Genomic DNA, 16,948 nt, shown 5'->3' on the forward strand with positions numbered 1-16,948 from the left:
CAGCTGCCAACTCAGGCAGGTATTCCTGCGTGGACTGAAGGCAGAATGCAGGTCTGTCTCACAGCACCTCCCCCTGCCCCAAGACGATCAAAATCACAGTCACTGAGGTCGCTGTATTTCCTCAACTCCAGCGTCCACCATCATCCTGAAACAGCTCACCCTTGACATCGACAGCATCGGTCAGTAGCCACTTCTCCTGACCTAAATATAAAGACCAAGAATTCACATTCTAGAAAGATCTGCGCAGACTGCCCCTGGCTTGTTCCCGATTTAGAAATGAAGAACACTGAAAATGAACTGTAAACTTTTTTTTTTGAAGGTTTTAAAAAAATTTATTTGAAAGACAGAGTTAATGGAAGAAGGCAGCAAGGTCTTCCGGTCACTGCTTTACCCTCCATCCGCTACGACGGCTGGGGCTGAGCCGGAGCGAAGTCAGGAGATTTTTCTAGTTCTCCCACATGGAATCAGGAAACCAACCAAGCCCTTGGCGCATCTTCTTCTGCTTCCCCAGGCACGTTAGCAGGGAGTTGGAGAGCAGGTGGAGCAGCCGGGGCTGGATCTACCCACATGGGGTGCCGGTACCACAGGCAGTGGCTTTGTGCGCTGTCACACAGCACAGGACCCTGGAAGTAATTTCTATCAGACTTCGGTTTCATCTGTCTGCCACGTTAGAAGGCAAGTGCTGCCATTAGAAGAGTTCTCCAAAAAGTGTGCAACATGAAATTGGAAAATTTATTTATTTATTTGTATTGCAAAGTCAGATATACAGAGAGGAGGAGAGACAGACAGGAAGATCTTGCATCTGATGATTCAATCCCGAACTGACCACAACGGCCTGGAGCTGAGCCGATCCAAAGCCAGGAGCCACGAGCCTCCTCCAGGTCTCCCATGTGGGTACAGGGACCCAAGGCTTTGGGCCATCCTTGACTACTTTCCCAGGCCACAAGCAGGGAGCTGGATGGGAAGTGGGGCTGCTGGGGTTAGAAACGGCACCCACATGGGATCCTGGTGCGTTCAAGGCGAGGACTTTAACTGCTAGGCCACCATGCCGGGCCCTGAAAAAAAATTATTTTTAAATATTTATTTTTATTTAGTTTAAATGCAGAGAGAGATCTTTACATGTTCTGGTTTGCTACTCAAATGGCCACATGGCCCAGGACTGGGCCAGGCTAGAGCTGAGAACTTAGGACCCAAATACTTGAACCGTTGTCTGTGGCTTTCCCAGAATGCCTGGCTGGAAGGAGCCAGGACTTGAACCAGCACACCGGTGAGGTGTGTGGGTGTTGCAAGCAGTGGCTTAACCCTGTGAAATCTGACTCCTCCCTGGAGTGTGTGCTCTTATTAACTCTTCTTCTTTTTTAAAATCTCTTTCATTTTATTGCAAAGAGTGTGACCACTTCTGTCACCAAAGTACAGTACACATAAATATCATTTCAACAATTAGCACGTCTTTACTGGAATAAAGTCTATTTGCCTAAAATGAAGTTACAAGGATTTCACTAAGAGACAGTCACAGGGAATAGGAAGAACTACCTAGATACAGCCTGCGTGCTCAGCACGATGTTACATTTGGGAACTGGCATTGTGGTGCAGTGGGGTAAGCCGCCATTTATTTATGTAAGAGTCATTGATTTGTTTGTAAATCAGAGTTGCGGCGAGGGAGAGAGGAGTTTCCATGGACTGGTTTTCTCCCATGACTGGCACCATGGTCAGGACTGGTCCAGGTTGAAGCCAACAGCTTCTTCTAGGTCTCCCACATGGGTCAAGTCTGGGGACCCTCCCCTGCTACTTTCCCAGGCGCATTCTCAGGGAGCTGCGTGGGAGATGGAGCGACCCAGGCAGAAACCAGCGTTGCAGGTGGTAGCTTTACGTGTTGTGCCACAAGGCTGACCCCAAGCCTCTAGTGCTGGCATCAGCATTCCGTATTGTAGTTGCTCCACTCCTAACTCCTCCGTTTCCAGCCCAGCTTCCTGCTAGTGTACCCTGGAAGGCAGGTCAAGATGGTCTAAAGCACTTGGTCCCGGCCGCTCTCACTGGAGTTCCTGGTGCCTGGCTTTGTCTTGGTCCAGCCATCTGGGAAGTCCACGCGTGGATGGACCATTCTGTCTCTCTTTCCCTGCCTCTCTGACACTTCACCCCTCAAACTAATCAATCTTTTAAAAGAATTGTTCATATTTTGAAATAGCTCAGGGAAAATCCAAAGAAGAATATTTCATGAAAATCATATATAAAACTCAAATTTCAGGGTCCATAGAGTTGGGATAGGAGTGACATTGTAGTGGGAGAGTTGAGTTGCTGCAACTGAAACTCCAGAGCTAAACTACTCGCAGGCTGGCCACTACCCTGCGACTCAGCTCCTTTTCTTCACATTTGCTGTGTGAGTCTGTCCCTTTTTACACACACACTTACACTCACGCACACACACTCAGATCCCCACTACTCCAACAGTCACAACAACAGGAGCTGCAAGGTTGAAGTCAGCAGTGAGGAGGTCCACCCATGTGGCTTTCCTTGCCATCAGCACGGGGTCACTTTCAGGGTCTACCTGCAGGGCTGGTGAATTAGAAATCCGTAGCACCAGGACTTTGCACACTCGGCTGATGCGACCCGAGTTTTGGCAAGGTATGGTGCTGCCACACAGTGGCCGTAAGAAGAATAGCTGACAGATTCTTTCCTTTAGGCGGCTGAAAATTATTTTCGAAAAGCAGCGCTTTGTTCCCCATCGAGTCTATGAATAATACGTCTTTGCTTTTTTTAATTTTAAGATTGATTTATTTTTATTGGAAAGGTGGATATAGAAAGACAGAGAGAGACAGAGAGGAAGATCTTACGTCCGATGGTTCACTCCCCAAGCAACCACAACGGTTGGAGCTGAGCCAATCCGAAGCCAGAAGCCAGGTTTCTTCCGGGTCTCCCACGCGGGTGCAGGGTCCCAAGTCTTTGGGCCATCCTTGACTGCTTTCCCAGGCCACAGGCAGGGAGCTGGATGAGAAGCAGGGCTGACAGGAGTAGAACCGGCGCCCATATGGGATCTGGGCACTTGCAAGGCGAGGACCATTATGCTATCACGCCCAGCCCACGACTTTGCTTTTTTAAAGCTACACATTTAGTGCAATATTTTTTTTTTAAAGCTCCCTCGGTGGTTGTGGCACAACATACTAAGCTGCCACTTGCAGCACCAGCAACCCAACTTGCTGCTAATGTGCCTGGGGAGGTAGATGATGATCCACGTACTCAGGCCCCTGCCATCCATGTGGGAGGCTGGGGTGCAATTTTTGGCTCATGATTTGGCCTGGGCCAGATCTGGCTGTTATGCTCATTAGAGAATTGAACCAGGGGATCTTTCTCTCTCTCTCTCTCTCTCTCTCCTCTCATCACTTCTTCCCTCTCTGTCTTTGACTCTCTGTCACTCTGCCTTATATCTCACTCTCTCTCTCTCTCTCTCTCTCTCTCTCTCTCTCTCTCTCTCTCTATAAAAATCAGATGATGCAAAAGAACCAAAGCATAAGAAGGCAAAAGGCGCCAGCTCCCTCCCCTACCCAAATCCAGGCCACGGCCAAAGCGCTCTCATGACAGCCAAGCAAGACTCTCATGGACCCAAGAAGTGAAAAGAAAATTAATGGAAGGGCAAAGTCATTAAAAAAAAAAAAAAAAAACAGGGGTGGTGCCAGTTTCTGTAAGGCACAGCCCAAGAATTTGCCAGAGTAAGGCAGTGACGTCAACATGGAACAGACAGCAGGGAAACATCCTGTGTCCATTCAAGACTTTTGGCTCAAGACTTGACTCACTGTGTGCCTGCAGACGGTCAGACTCGGGCCTCCAACACGCAAATCCAATAAGGCGTCTTGCTCTGTGTCTGCCTGCATCGAACCGCCTTCTGATCACATTCCGTTCTGCACGGGCCTCCATTCAGGGAGCGGTGTGCCAGCCAGGAGCCATCTGCTGCTCTCATTGTGTGTGCAAACAGGGTGCTGATCTCATACTTCCAGCCTAGTGGTTTCATAAATGCCCATTTCCTGAGAGACAGGCCTGGGCTTGATTCCCTAACAACCCCTTCCCAATTAATCCTCTCTGTTCACATCAGCGAGCCTTATTTTCTGTTGTTCACTTCCCAGAAATCCAACTGACTCAGCCAGAGGAAAGATACCATGCTGGACGCTGGAGCTGGACACCTGGTTCTTGGCTGGCCACACATGTGCTGGTGCACAGCACAGCTGTGACAACACAAGAACACGAACTTCTGGGCCCCCTGGGGCAGATGTGATCCACTGTTATTGGAAGTGTAATTTTCATGGTGTGTGACTGTATTCTTTGTTAGTTCTGCTGTAACAAATGATCACTGATTGATTATTTTACACTATGGAGGGCCAGTGCCTTGAATGGATCTCATTGGCTAGAATCAAAGAGTCTGACTTCCGGAAGCCCTAGAGGAGAATCCGTTTCCTTCTCTCTCGCATCCTCTGGGGGCTAACTGAGCTCTCTCCCTGATCTTCATGAAGCATCTCTCCACCCTCCCATCCAGGCTCACACCCCAAGGGCTGGGGCTCCTGCCTTCCTCCTGGGGGGCTTTGTGATCACACTGGGCCGACTTAGATGATCAGCCATTTTCCCAGCTCTGGATCTTTAACGTAATCACACCTCCACAAACTGCTTTTCACTGTAAGATGTTCTTGTCACAGCTTCTGAGAAGCAGGACACGGACATGTCTTGCGGTGTTATGGCTTGAATGTTTTCCTTCCAAAGTCCAGCTTTTTATCAAATTGGTAGGTTTAACAATCATTCTCCTAAGAGTTGAATGGGCCATGAGAGCTTCTTCCTCATTTCTAAAATAAAACATTTACTTAGTTAATTAGTTAGTTAGAGACCGAGAGGTGACACTCATATCTGGAACCCCAGTCGTGGGGCTGTGGCTGGGGGTACCCGTGCCAGCCCAGGCTCCCTTCTGGGGATCCTAGCTCCCCATCCACCACTGCTAGGCGGAGGGAGGGTCCTGGGCTTGTGGGCAGCCAGAGCGCAAACTGAAACCGGGCTCCACACACTGGTCGCCTGGTGGTGAGCTCTGGGTTCTTGGGGGTATGGAATTGCTGTCTAGGGACATTCATGGATAAGGCCACTGTACATTTAGGTGCAGAATGAATCCTGAGGGACTTCCAACAACAGGGCCACTGTACTTGCAGGTAAGCGAGGGGACTGAGACCTGGTGGTTTGGAGGGGAGAGACTTGAAGATCCGTATGGGTTAGACTCATGTACCAGCCCACATGGAAATCCTGGTTTGGCTTGTTATCATTGGACATGGCTGAGCACCACATGCCAGCGCACACATAGGCTATGTCTGGGGCTCAGGCTGGCAGGGTGGCAGCTTTACCTGCTACAATGCCAGCCCTGAATCATTCCTCACGAATGGCACTGGGTGCCCTTCAAAAAGGGCTTGAGGGCGGGAATGTTCCCTTTTTTGCCACTCTGCTTGCTATTGTGTAAGAACGCCTCTTGAAGCCTCTTGAAGCGAGCAGTATGGCGTAGTAAGGGAAGCCTCTGCCTGTGGCACCAGCAGCCCACACGGGAGTTGGTTTGATCTTTAAAAAGGATTTAGTTTACTTTTTCAAAGTGCGGAATGAAAGAGATGGAGAGGGAGACAGATACAGGTATCTTTCATTCACTGGTTCACTCCCCAAATGTCTGCAACAGCTAGAGCTGGGCCAGTTCAAAGCCATGACTCAGAAGCTCTATCCTGGACTCCCACGGGGATGACTGAGGCCCAAGTCCTCAGGCTGTTTCCCACTGGCTTTCCAGGGGCATTAGCAGGCAGTCGGATAGCAGGACTGGGGTAGGCTGTCTGATGTGAGATGGGTCTCCCCGAGTAGGGGCTTCCCCCATGGCACCACAACACTGGGTTGGCCATGCAATCCCTGAGGACACTGTGGCTGGTCCTGACGGATCTACTGAATCTGGAGTGCTGTGGCGTTTCATTCTCATGTACCACTTCCATATCTCCTTCCACCTTAGCCTGCACACATCAGAGTGGAAGCTTCTGTCGGAAACCCCAAGAGTGATCTCCCTCTGCGTTGCTCAGCTCAGCAGTCAACACAGGTGATTTTCTGGGACCCCAAAGGGCAATGGGGTTGTCCCCAGGAGCTAACAAACAATGAACCCTGAAGTAGACACCAGCTGCTCTAACTCTTCAATCTGACACTGTCTACAGAGAGAGCCTCAGCCCCCACAGGTCTGCCCCACAGGACTGCTCACCTGCTCATCTCAGACGTCGGTCCCAGGTCCCAGGTTCTCTTCCAGGCAACTGCCTACAAATGGGGTTCCTGTAATCCTGTCGTCATCTTTGATTCCTTTGCTAGAGCAATTCACAGAGTTCATGGAAGCATTTACTTAAGTGCAGTGGTTTATTACAAAGGCTGCTCCAGAGGTCACAGATGGAGAGAGCTCACAGGGCGAGGACTAAACAGCGCTCTGTCTTCCAGGAACCTCGATGCAATCAGCAGCTGGGACATGCTCTGACGCTCTGCCTTTTGGGGTTTTATGGGGACTTTATTGCATATGCATGACTGCAACTAATCCAGGGAGGAACACCCAGCCAGACCTGCCGGCTCACATTTCCCCTGGTTCTTTTGTGTAGCCTTTCTTTCCCCAGGGTATGGGGCAGTACACTTCCCCAGGGCAGAGGGCTTTAGGTTGCTGTTACCAGACAAGGGAGTGTCAGGGAAGTTCTTTGTTGCCAGCGCCCAGCCAAAAAGGTTGGGAAAAGATTCATTTTCGCCATCCCTCTAGAACAGAAATTCTAGTTTCTTTTGATTCATCTTGGGGAGACAGTTATGAACCAGAAATGGAGGAAAAAGTGAAAATATGTGTTTATCATAGTGTCACAGGTTACCCCGTGTTTCGGACATAGACTCTTACATCAGCCAGGTATACTACTCAAAAAATGTCTGTCACATGGTGGTAGTTAAGGCGCTGGTTGGGAAGCCCGTAGCCGAGGGCCTGGGTTTGAATTCTGGCTCTGTCTTGGAAAATGTGAACTCCCTTGGGCTTCTCAAGGGAGAGGTTTATCCTTCACTACGAATGCCAGCCAGCCAGCCAGTACTCCTTTCCAGTTTGCTACTAGGAAGCCTTTATCTCTGACCTTGCCTTTGAATATATTTCCTTGGTATCTTGTTCAGGAAGTCAAGAACAAGCAACATGGTACCAGGAGAGAGAATCAATACCCATTGACATGTATGAGAGCAGAAGGGGATGTGGGACAGACTAGACTAGTCTGCCGCACATACTGACAAACCAGAGTAGGGGGCGGGCCTGGTGGGGGTTATTGTGGGTCACTCCAACTAGGCTGCAGCTCCCACTGGTTTATGCGAGGGCCGAGTATGTGCTGGGCAGAACTCGGCTGGACTGCAAACACCCTTTGGTTCCAGTGGAAGACAGGGATGGAAACAGAACCAACCCAGCAATTGCAACCATCAGCTGATGGGGCAATGGACTGTGCCAGGCCCTGTGCTTGGTAGAACATACAAGAATCTGGTCTGGGAACACCTCACACAAAGTTTCTTTGGCGATCCCCCCAATTGAGCTTCCGGACTCAGAACCCTAACCATCAAAAGACAGAGGACAGAACAGTCAATCAACCACCTCAGCTATATGTTGGCAATGAAAATACTGGGTAAACGGAGACTCTATGATGGACTATGCCAATCAGTGGATTCTCCAACGAACTCATTGTGCTTGGAGTGGTGAGAGTGGCAGCAATTCAGAACTGCTGAACTATCAAAACCACTTGAGCAAGACCCTCGGAGCATGCCCCACATCCGGGACCTGGGGTGGGTAGGAAACTGGGTGGGGCTTCTCCCTTAAAATCCCCTTTCACATCAGATATATTAAGGAAACAATACAGAACTAATTGTTTTGTCCATCTTCCTGTAGTGCTTGAACCTTTTTACCCTAATTAGGTCAAGATTGTAAAAAAATTAATTAATTAATTTTTTTTTTAAAAAAGGAGAGAGAATTAGAGTTGGCCTCAGAGGTTGTCCTCCACATCTTTCAGTTGTGTGACAGACACTCATCCATAATTTTTGGTACCTGCTTGAGATTACTTTAACGTTTTGTTTATTTTTTTACTTTTATTTATTTGAAGGAAGAAAGAGAAGAGGAGGAGGAGGAAGAAGGAAGAAGAAGGAAGGATTTCACGTACTAATTCATTACTTAAATGCTCGCCAATGGCCACGTTGAGCCAAGCCAGAGCAGGGACCCTGGAACTCCAGCCGGGTCTTCCCCATGGGCAGCAGGGACTCAAGCGTTTGAACCATCCCCTGCCACATCCCAGGGTACACTCTAGCAGGAAGCTATAATTGAGAATGGAGCTGAAACTCCAACCCAGGAACTCCAATCTGAGATGCAGGTGTTCAAGTGGAATGTTAACTGCTAAGCCACATGCCTGCTCTAAGCTCATTTTAATATGATATGACATGACATGATATGATATGATATATGATATGACATGACATAGCTATTCCTAGCTCTGGGTCTCTAGTTGCTATGACCCAGCCTGACATGGCTTGCCTACAGTTTCAGCTCTTACTGGTGGATGTTGCAACCTAACCCAGTCACATGGCCTACACCCTATCCTGACTCTCATGTGTGCCAGTGGGTGCTGCAGCCTGGCCCAGCCTGGCCTGTACCCAGACCCAGCTCTTACAAATGTTAAAGAGTGCTGTACCCTTGGCTGGCCTGGCCCACCCCCCCAGCCTTGGCTCCTGTGCTCCTCAGTGGGAGCTGCTGCCTGGTAGGGAGTTCCCCAAGTTCTCCTACTAGGCCTACTGCCAATGCTGGATCTTATGCATGCTGGTGGGTACTGTGTCCTTGCTTGGCATAGTCTGCCCTCAGTCCTGGCCTTTGCATGTGCTGGTGGGTGCTGCAACCTGCCCCAGCCTTCTTCCAGCCTCTGCTCCCATGTCAGGTGAGCTCCTATCAGGTGAATTCTGTGGTCCAGCCTGACTTAGGCTGTCACCACCGTCAGCACTCTGTGAAAACCAGTGGGTGCTGCAGTCCCACAGAGGTGAACCCACAATTCCCCTACAGAATCTGCCTGCCCAGATCCAGTTGTCTTACATTCTGGCGGGTGCTGTGACCCAGCCTGACGTGGCCCACCAACACCTGTTCTGAATCTCATGGGCGGGTACTGTGGCCTAGCTTAACAAGGCATGCCTCCTACCCCAGCTTTCATGTGTGCTGGCAGGTGGTGGGTGATGCTATTCAGCCCAGCTCAGGTCTCCCACATGGGTGGGTGCCTTGGCCTGACACAGACATGCCCTCCAGTTTCTCCCCTCTAAACTACTCCAGCTCACCTCCCTTAGCTACCTATGAGTGCAGTGGCCCAGTTTGTGCCAGACCCCAGAAGTCATTTCTCCCCTATCAAGCATGCCCTCTGCCGCGCATGCACTCCAACAGGTCCCCAGACCCCTTGAGGCAACCTGCAGCTCCCCTGCCTGAGGGCCAGGGTGGTATGTCCCAGCTCAGCTTTGCTTTCCTTCCCCACATATCTTTAAAACAAACAAACAAACAAACAAAAAACAAAAAGCAGAGGAAGGAGAGCAGAGCAAATTGGTCAACTACCCCAGGGAATTATGACAGCAAATTTCTGGGCACACGGAGATTCGGAGGTGGACTGTGTCAGCCAATGGCCCTTGGAAGGATTTCCTCATCCTTGGGTCTGCAAGGTTGACAGCATGTCAGAACTGTCAAAACCACCTAAGTAGAACCCTTGGCGCATGACCCACATCGGGGACCTTGGGAGACATCGGGTGGGTGCTGAGGTGGTTGGGAGGCTGGGCATGGCTTTCCCCCTTATCTCTCCCCTTCCCCCAGATACAGGAAGAAGGAAAAAAAAAAGTGAAAATAATGGTCTCAGCCACTTTCCCCGGATCTTGGACCCCTCCCACCCTGATCAACTATGTGAACATCCTTAAGAAGAAAATAATAAAAGAAACATAGAAGAGAATAAACAGCTATGCTGGCACACTGGTATCAAAACAAATTGGGCATTAACCAGGCCCAGAATGCCTGGCAGCTATTGGCCTTTTTCCCCAAGGAGTGTAACACTTGCCTAGTCCAAGGCAATCTAGATATGGCCTGTAACTGGGGTCCACTTGTGTTTGGTGGAATTTTCCAGAGGCTATAAGATATTGTAGTAATATGTTGTGGTGATGAGTAATATGATGTGTTCTTTGCCCGCTTGTATTTCAAAACCTTCTTAGTCATAAAGTTTGATAGAGTAGGCATAGAAACAACCCTTATAAACAAAATCTTTGTGGTGCTGCAGCATTTTTTAAGACTGTGAAATGTTCCTACCCCAAATCCAGGAGCAAAGAAGCAGGAACTCCATCTGGTGTCCTGTGTGCTTGGCAGGTGCCCACTGCCTGGTACATTAACAAGGACCTGGATTGGAAGTGTAGCAGCCAGGGTGTCAAATAGTTCTCATCTGGGATGCTGGCATTGCAGGCACAGGCTGAGCCTACGGCAGCACTCAGAATTCTCTCTAGGATGGACTCAGGAAGACTGTCCAGGGCTCTTGCAGCCACACTGCGTATTTTACTGTCCACCCCAACACTGTGTGTACAATTCTACAAGAAGCAAAAGCATATTAGTTTAGCCACAATTTTCACTTCATGCCCGTAAACAGTCTCTGGTTTATGAGTGTGCTGTGTCTTGGTCAACGTGGGCCTGCAGACGCTAGTGAGTTTTTAGGTTTTTTTTCTTCTGGCTCTGAGCTAGTCAGATAAAGCATTCTCAAACGGTCTTAGTGAACAGAACTCCGGATGTTTCAAGAATCAGTGAGTGTGGCCGTTCTTCATTGAGTTGGTAGCAATCAGATGTATATCAACTAGCAGTGGTGAGGGAGGTATTAACACAATAATAATGATGATGATGAAGATGCTAGCAGAATAAAACAATACTCTGGCACCCTCTTCACGTTAGCTTCAAACTGCAACACTTTGTGTCAATCAAGTCTTCTACTGGGTGGTCGTTTTGCATTACCATTGGAACCTAACCTTGTTTCTGATTCCAACAGACTCAAAACATGTGGACGTCACATGAAGTCCGTGCTACATGCTGAAGGACAGTGGTTTTTCCTGCCGGGTGCTATCCTGGAGCTGGAAGACCGGCTGCAGCCCAGGAGTCACCCTCATCCTGCCAGATCAGTAGCTGCAGAGAGATGATGTAGGACCAGCAGGCTCTGTGATCACGTGCCGTGTGCCACAGCTCCTTCGTTATTGAATCTGCAGCTTGGCCCAAGGTGCCGTCACACCGATTCTGTGACGGGGAGTCATGCATAGTGATCAGGGAAGCCTTATACCTCTAATGGGTCCTCCGTGATGTCTCCAGGGTTCAAGTCGCTTCAGGCTGCATTAAGGTACAGACACAAGAGTTAGCATAACCCTAGGGCAAAACCTGGACTACGTGCAGTCAACTGCAAAACAAAACAACAAAGCAAAACAACACACAACCGAGGCTGATTCTCTGTAAGGGAAAGAAAGGGACACACTGGCTACATCAGTGCCTGTCCTCCCGCAGCGGGCCACACCTGGCCCACCTGCTGCTTTGCTGCTTGGTTGGGTTGTAATGTCTTCTCTACAGGACCCACTTGAATCCATTGAAGCTGTCTAGCTTAAATGGACACATCATGAGATGCTAGGCCCTGTTGCTTAAATGCTTTTTCTTTTTCTAAATTTTCCTGCAGTGACTTCTAGCGGTCATTCTTCTTCTTTTTTAAGATTTAGTTATTTTTATTGGAAAGACAAATTTACAGAAAGGAGAGACACAGAGAAGGGCCTTCTATCTGTTGGTTCACTCCCCAAGTGGCCACAATGGAGCTGAGCCGATCCAAAGCCAGGAACCAGGAGGTTCTGCTGGGTCTCTCACGCAGGTGCAGAATCTCAAGGTTTTGGGCCGTCCTCTACCGCCTTCTCAGGCCACAAACAGGGAGCTGGAAGGCAAGTGGAGCAGCCAGGACACAAACTAGCACCCATATGGGATCCTGGCACATGCAAGGCGGGACCTTAGTCACTAGTCTACCACGTTGGGCAGATCGCTTAAATTCTTAAGAACAGTACTCCTGTTGGCAGCTTCCCCCACCTCCAGTTACACAACCCATCATTCCCTCTTCTCCATGCTCTGATATTCTACCCCTCTCCCAGGATGAAACACAGGTGAGGGAATTTTAAAGAGTTGGTCCCCTTTTCCAAGTCCAGCCTCCTGCAGGCAGCAGGCGATCGCTGCCACTCCTGCACGGATCCCGACCTGGGCCTGGCCGCACCGGAGGCCCTGCAGGCATTTGCGAGGTGAATCGGCAGAGGGAGTTCCCTGACATTGGTGTCTCTCTGCCCCTCTTTCTGTCAAATTAAAAATAATAATAAAGCAAGAAGTTTGTGAGATCATGAAATTAAAAGCTTATTTTGGTGCAAAAACATTTGCGGTCCTTGCCTTGTCTTTCATCATGAACTTCTGGAGCTCTCTCACAGGGCTGTCACATCTCCATATCTGCAGGTGTCGTGTTTATGCAATCAATCACGGGATGAAAATATTTGGGGGATAAAGACTGTCTGCTCTAAACATGGCAGACTGTTTTCTCTGGCATCATTCCCTAAACAACACAGGACAGCATTTTAATGGCATTCCGTTGCATGAGGAGTTACATCACAGGGTCCCAAAACTCTGGGCCATCCTCTAGTGCATTCCCAGACCACAATCAGGGGGGTGGGTTGGAAGTGGAGCTGCCGGGATATAAACCGGTGCCCATATGGGATCCCGGTGTGTGCAAGGTGAGGATTTAGACATCCAGCCATCATGCTGGGCCCTTAAATCATTCTTAACAAGGAGTTTGAGCATCTGAGGACTTGAGTTATCAGAAGGGAGTTCTGAAACTAAGCCCTTGTGGTTTATTTACTAATTAGCTGGGTGACGGGGGCAATTTCACAACATTCCCCTTGGAGTCCCCACTGAAGCTTTCATCCACCGGGTACACGTCCAGGTGAGAGTGTGGCGGCTCTAGACTGTCTCCCCTAAGTGTCCACTGGGGGCTAAAGAAGCGTCTGCTGCTCCAATATTTTACTGTTTCTCTGTCTGAAAGCAAGAGTCAGAAGGAGAGAGAGATCTTCCACTACCTGGTTCACTCCCCAAATAGCTGCGATAGCCAGGGCAGGGTTAGGCCAAAAGCCAGGAGCCAGGAACGTCACCACGTAAGTGCAGAGACCACGTTCTGCTGTTTTCTCAGGTTCCATAGTAGGGAGATGGATCAGAAGCGGAGCAGCCAGGACATCAACTGGCACCCATGTGCAACGCCAGCATCACAGGCAGTGGCACTGCCCAAGAGGCATCTTAACCACCACACCGAACACCTGTCCCCACTCTATCAAATTACTAAAATCCCTCCCAGATGCTCTGCATCCAGAACCTCCCCCTAAAGTCCACCCACATCAATAAACTGACACAACGTGCTGGGCTGCTCTCTAACCCTTACGGTCCATTCCCATACACATTTTCCAGCTTTCTGCCAACACCTAGCAGTGAGACCATGGCAACTTTTTTTGAGTGAAGCCATCTTTTCCTGGGAGACACTTTGAAGCATCTCCCTGAAACATTCTGAATTCTGACTGCAGTTGGAAACCTAAAGGTAACAAGCCATAAAGGGGAAGACAATGACAAGAACAAAATAGCACTTTAAAAAGTTAATGGAAAGTATACTTTTCATTTTGGTTTTAAAAAAATGGAAACCCATTCATGGGTTTTTTTTCTCTAAGATGCATTTTCCCCATGAGGCAAGTTTTACAGTTATGGAGTAATTATTACTGCATTCATTAAAAAATACACAATTGAGTATGAAATGTATGATAGGAATGAATTGAGAAACTTAGTGGGAAGACTTTTTTTCAAATATTGCCTGGGGTACATCAAATTGTGGAAAAATGGAATCAAGACATGAACATAAAAAGATACAAAAATGGCATTTACAGTATGGGCTTACTTTGGTACAAGGCAACTTTGAAATTCCTTTTTTTTTCCATAACGTGCTTCCTGACCGGTGAGCAGCCAGCATCCTGTGCGGCTGGCGGGTGGCAGGCTGCCTGAAGCCAGACATTCTGGGCTCCGTGCGTGTCAAGCTGGCCTCCCCTGCTGCCCTCGGCTTTAAATGTACTCTCATCTGAATTTTCCACAGCTGAGAGCCTCCCGTGAAGGTGAGAAAGAACTGAGGGTTCCACAGATTGTGGAAGGTGCTCAACCACTCCCCAGGGTTGCCTTAGTTCTTCGTTTGGGGCACCTTGGGTTCTTTATGCCCTGAAATCAATTTGTTTCTGCAAAAAACCCAAGAGCTGAAGCCAAATTTTAAAATCCTATAAACATTTTGGAAAAAAAAAAAAAAGCCCACATACAAAAATGTGTTCAGTGTAACATTAAAGGGCAGAAATGATGATGAGATGTGATTACGGAATATTCCGTCACTCAGCCTATGGTGCTCAGATAAGAGGGTGGGCCCAGACCAGGTGGGGGCTCGGCATCGAACCCCTGCGTCTTTCTGCTAATCACAGCTTCCGTGCTGGGTTCAAGAAGTTCTTGCACGTCTCCTTCCCGGGCAGGGTGTGGGGCTCGTGGACCCTCGCCCGAGTCCCGGACTCCCCGCAGCTCCCGCGTCTTTGCTCCTCTCTGCTTTCACTCTGTCCTATTTCCAATTCCTAGCCCTCCTCTAAGTTCTTCCTTCATTCGCCCTCTGTTCGTTTCCTTTCTGCAGGGAAGGCCAGCCTGGTTTCTTTTTCCTCAGCCGGCTCGGCTCCTGATGACTCCATCCCTCTGCAGCGCCATTAACTTTCTCCTCCAAACGGCAGGCTTTTCTTCACTCATCCAAAAGGACGCTCCTACAAGAGCCTAGGGGTCCAAGGCAGGGACCCGAGATGGTGGGCAGCAGCACCCAGCCGCAGTCCTCGGCGTCGTCAGTGGCAACGTGGCGGGAACCGTTCTTGGCGCGGCTTTTCTTCACGGGACTCATAGCTTGAAAGAGCCGACACCATCTTTCATCCCTGAACCAAGAGGGATGCGGCCCGAGTGGGCGCTTCCAGTGACGCCTCACGGGGGGTGTCACGTCACAGCTCGCGCCAGAAAGGACGCAGCTTGGGCTGGGAAGGACGCAGTCCTCGTTAGCAACGACGCAACTCTCGTTAGCAACGACCCAACTCTCGTTAGCAACGACCCAATCCTCGTTAGCAACGACGCAGCCCTCGCAAGAGGGGACGCAGCCCTCGTTAGCAACGACGCAGCGCTCATTAGCAACGACGCAATCCTCGTTAGCAACGACGCAGCCGCGCAGGGAAGGACATAGCAGCCTTAGTAACGAGTAAATTCTTCATTTTGAAATCGCAGAAACTCAAAACTTACCCGAAACATACTTGCTTGCTTATATAGCTGAGACGTGTAAGTCATTATGGGTGAGGTTTTCCTTCCTATTAGCTTGTTCTCTACGTTGACTTTCTTCTTAGAAGCCCCTCCATGTTAGGAAAGGTACCCATGAAAAGTACGAATTAAATACACGTGTTTATAACGCACCGGGGCTAGAAACTTTATTTTGAAAAAAAAAATTGAGATTCGGGTAACCAGGTGATTCATGCAAATGAATAGCCACTAATAAATATAGTAAAAAAGTGAAAATTAATTAGATAAGTAGATACTCAAATTTTTAGGAAAAGAATAGTAAGACTAAAAGGGAAAAACAACCAGTATAGAAGACCACCAAATGTAAGTTGGCTCTTTAAAAAGATTAATGACAGTGTCATCATCGCTTGGCTGCAGATGGAAGTCATGTTCCTGGCCCAGAAAATATTTTTAAGTTAATTTCTGTATCTCTCTAGGTACTGTTTGCATAAGAATCATAGTGCCTGTTAGGTTGGACATTCTGACGACTACAAAAGTGCTAATTTTAAGAGACTGTACAGCCACAAAGTGAAAGTCATTGTAGTTTTAGAAGGTTTTTTATTTTTAAAAAGACGAGGCTGTCTGTAGCAGATTCTGTGGTGTTCAGAGATACGATTCCACGAACATGGTGGCATGCTCTTCCTCCCTTCCCCTCGTCGGCCTTCTTTCCTTTTTTACTTTCTGGAGATAATTTACATTACAATCAAAATTTACATTACAATCAAGAGCTTAGTTGGTCTATCAAATAGAGCGTTGAACAAGGCAAAAAGGTCTTAATTGGGAACATAGACAAGGCCTATAAGCAATAAGCAAATGATTACCGGTTCACCCATACGCAGGCATCACAGGTCCTCAGACCTACAGGAGGGAGCTGGGCTCAGGCACTACTTCTGGTCCCCCAGCTTGGCAGCCACGCCTCCACCACCTGTGTAATTCCTTCCGCCCACCTGTCCTCACCTGGAACCTGAGAGGGGTGGTACTGGATTGCTGCGTAACCACGCCCCTCGCAAGCCGCCCAGAAGGCCCATGATGGTGAGGGGCTCGCTCTCCTGGTTTCTGGCTCTTGCCCACCCCTCCCCCCAGTGCCTGCTTGCTCTCTGGCTTCTCAAGGACAGACTCTGAGGACATGTGTCCCCTGAGCATGGCCCCTTGTGTCTGTATTCCTCACCCTCTGTTCACTGCTTGGGTGGGACAGTGAAGATAGCAATGCTAAGATGCTTTGTGTTTCTAATTTATGTACTGTCCGGAGCTCCAGGAGAGGTGAGGCCTAGCAGTAGTGGAATGTGGGCAGAGAAGCCAGGGAAAGGTGAATGTCTGTGTAAGGAGTTATTCGAATATCCCACCCTGGACCCGGCGCCATTTCCTCTTCCTCACAGCTCATGAAATTCCCACTGGTCTCGCCATCTTCCAATCAGATGTAACCCGGCATTCCACCTGAGAATCCCACCCCCAATCTTCCAGCCTGTTCCCCAACCCCGCCCACTCACCAATCAT

This window comes from Ochotona princeps, chromosome 1 (assembly GCF_030435755.1).
Source record: "Ochotona princeps isolate mOchPri1 chromosome 1, mOchPri1.hap1, whole genome shotgun sequence".
In the NCBI taxonomy this organism is placed as follows: Eukaryota; Metazoa; Chordata; class Mammalia; order Lagomorpha; family Ochotonidae; genus Ochotona; species Ochotona princeps.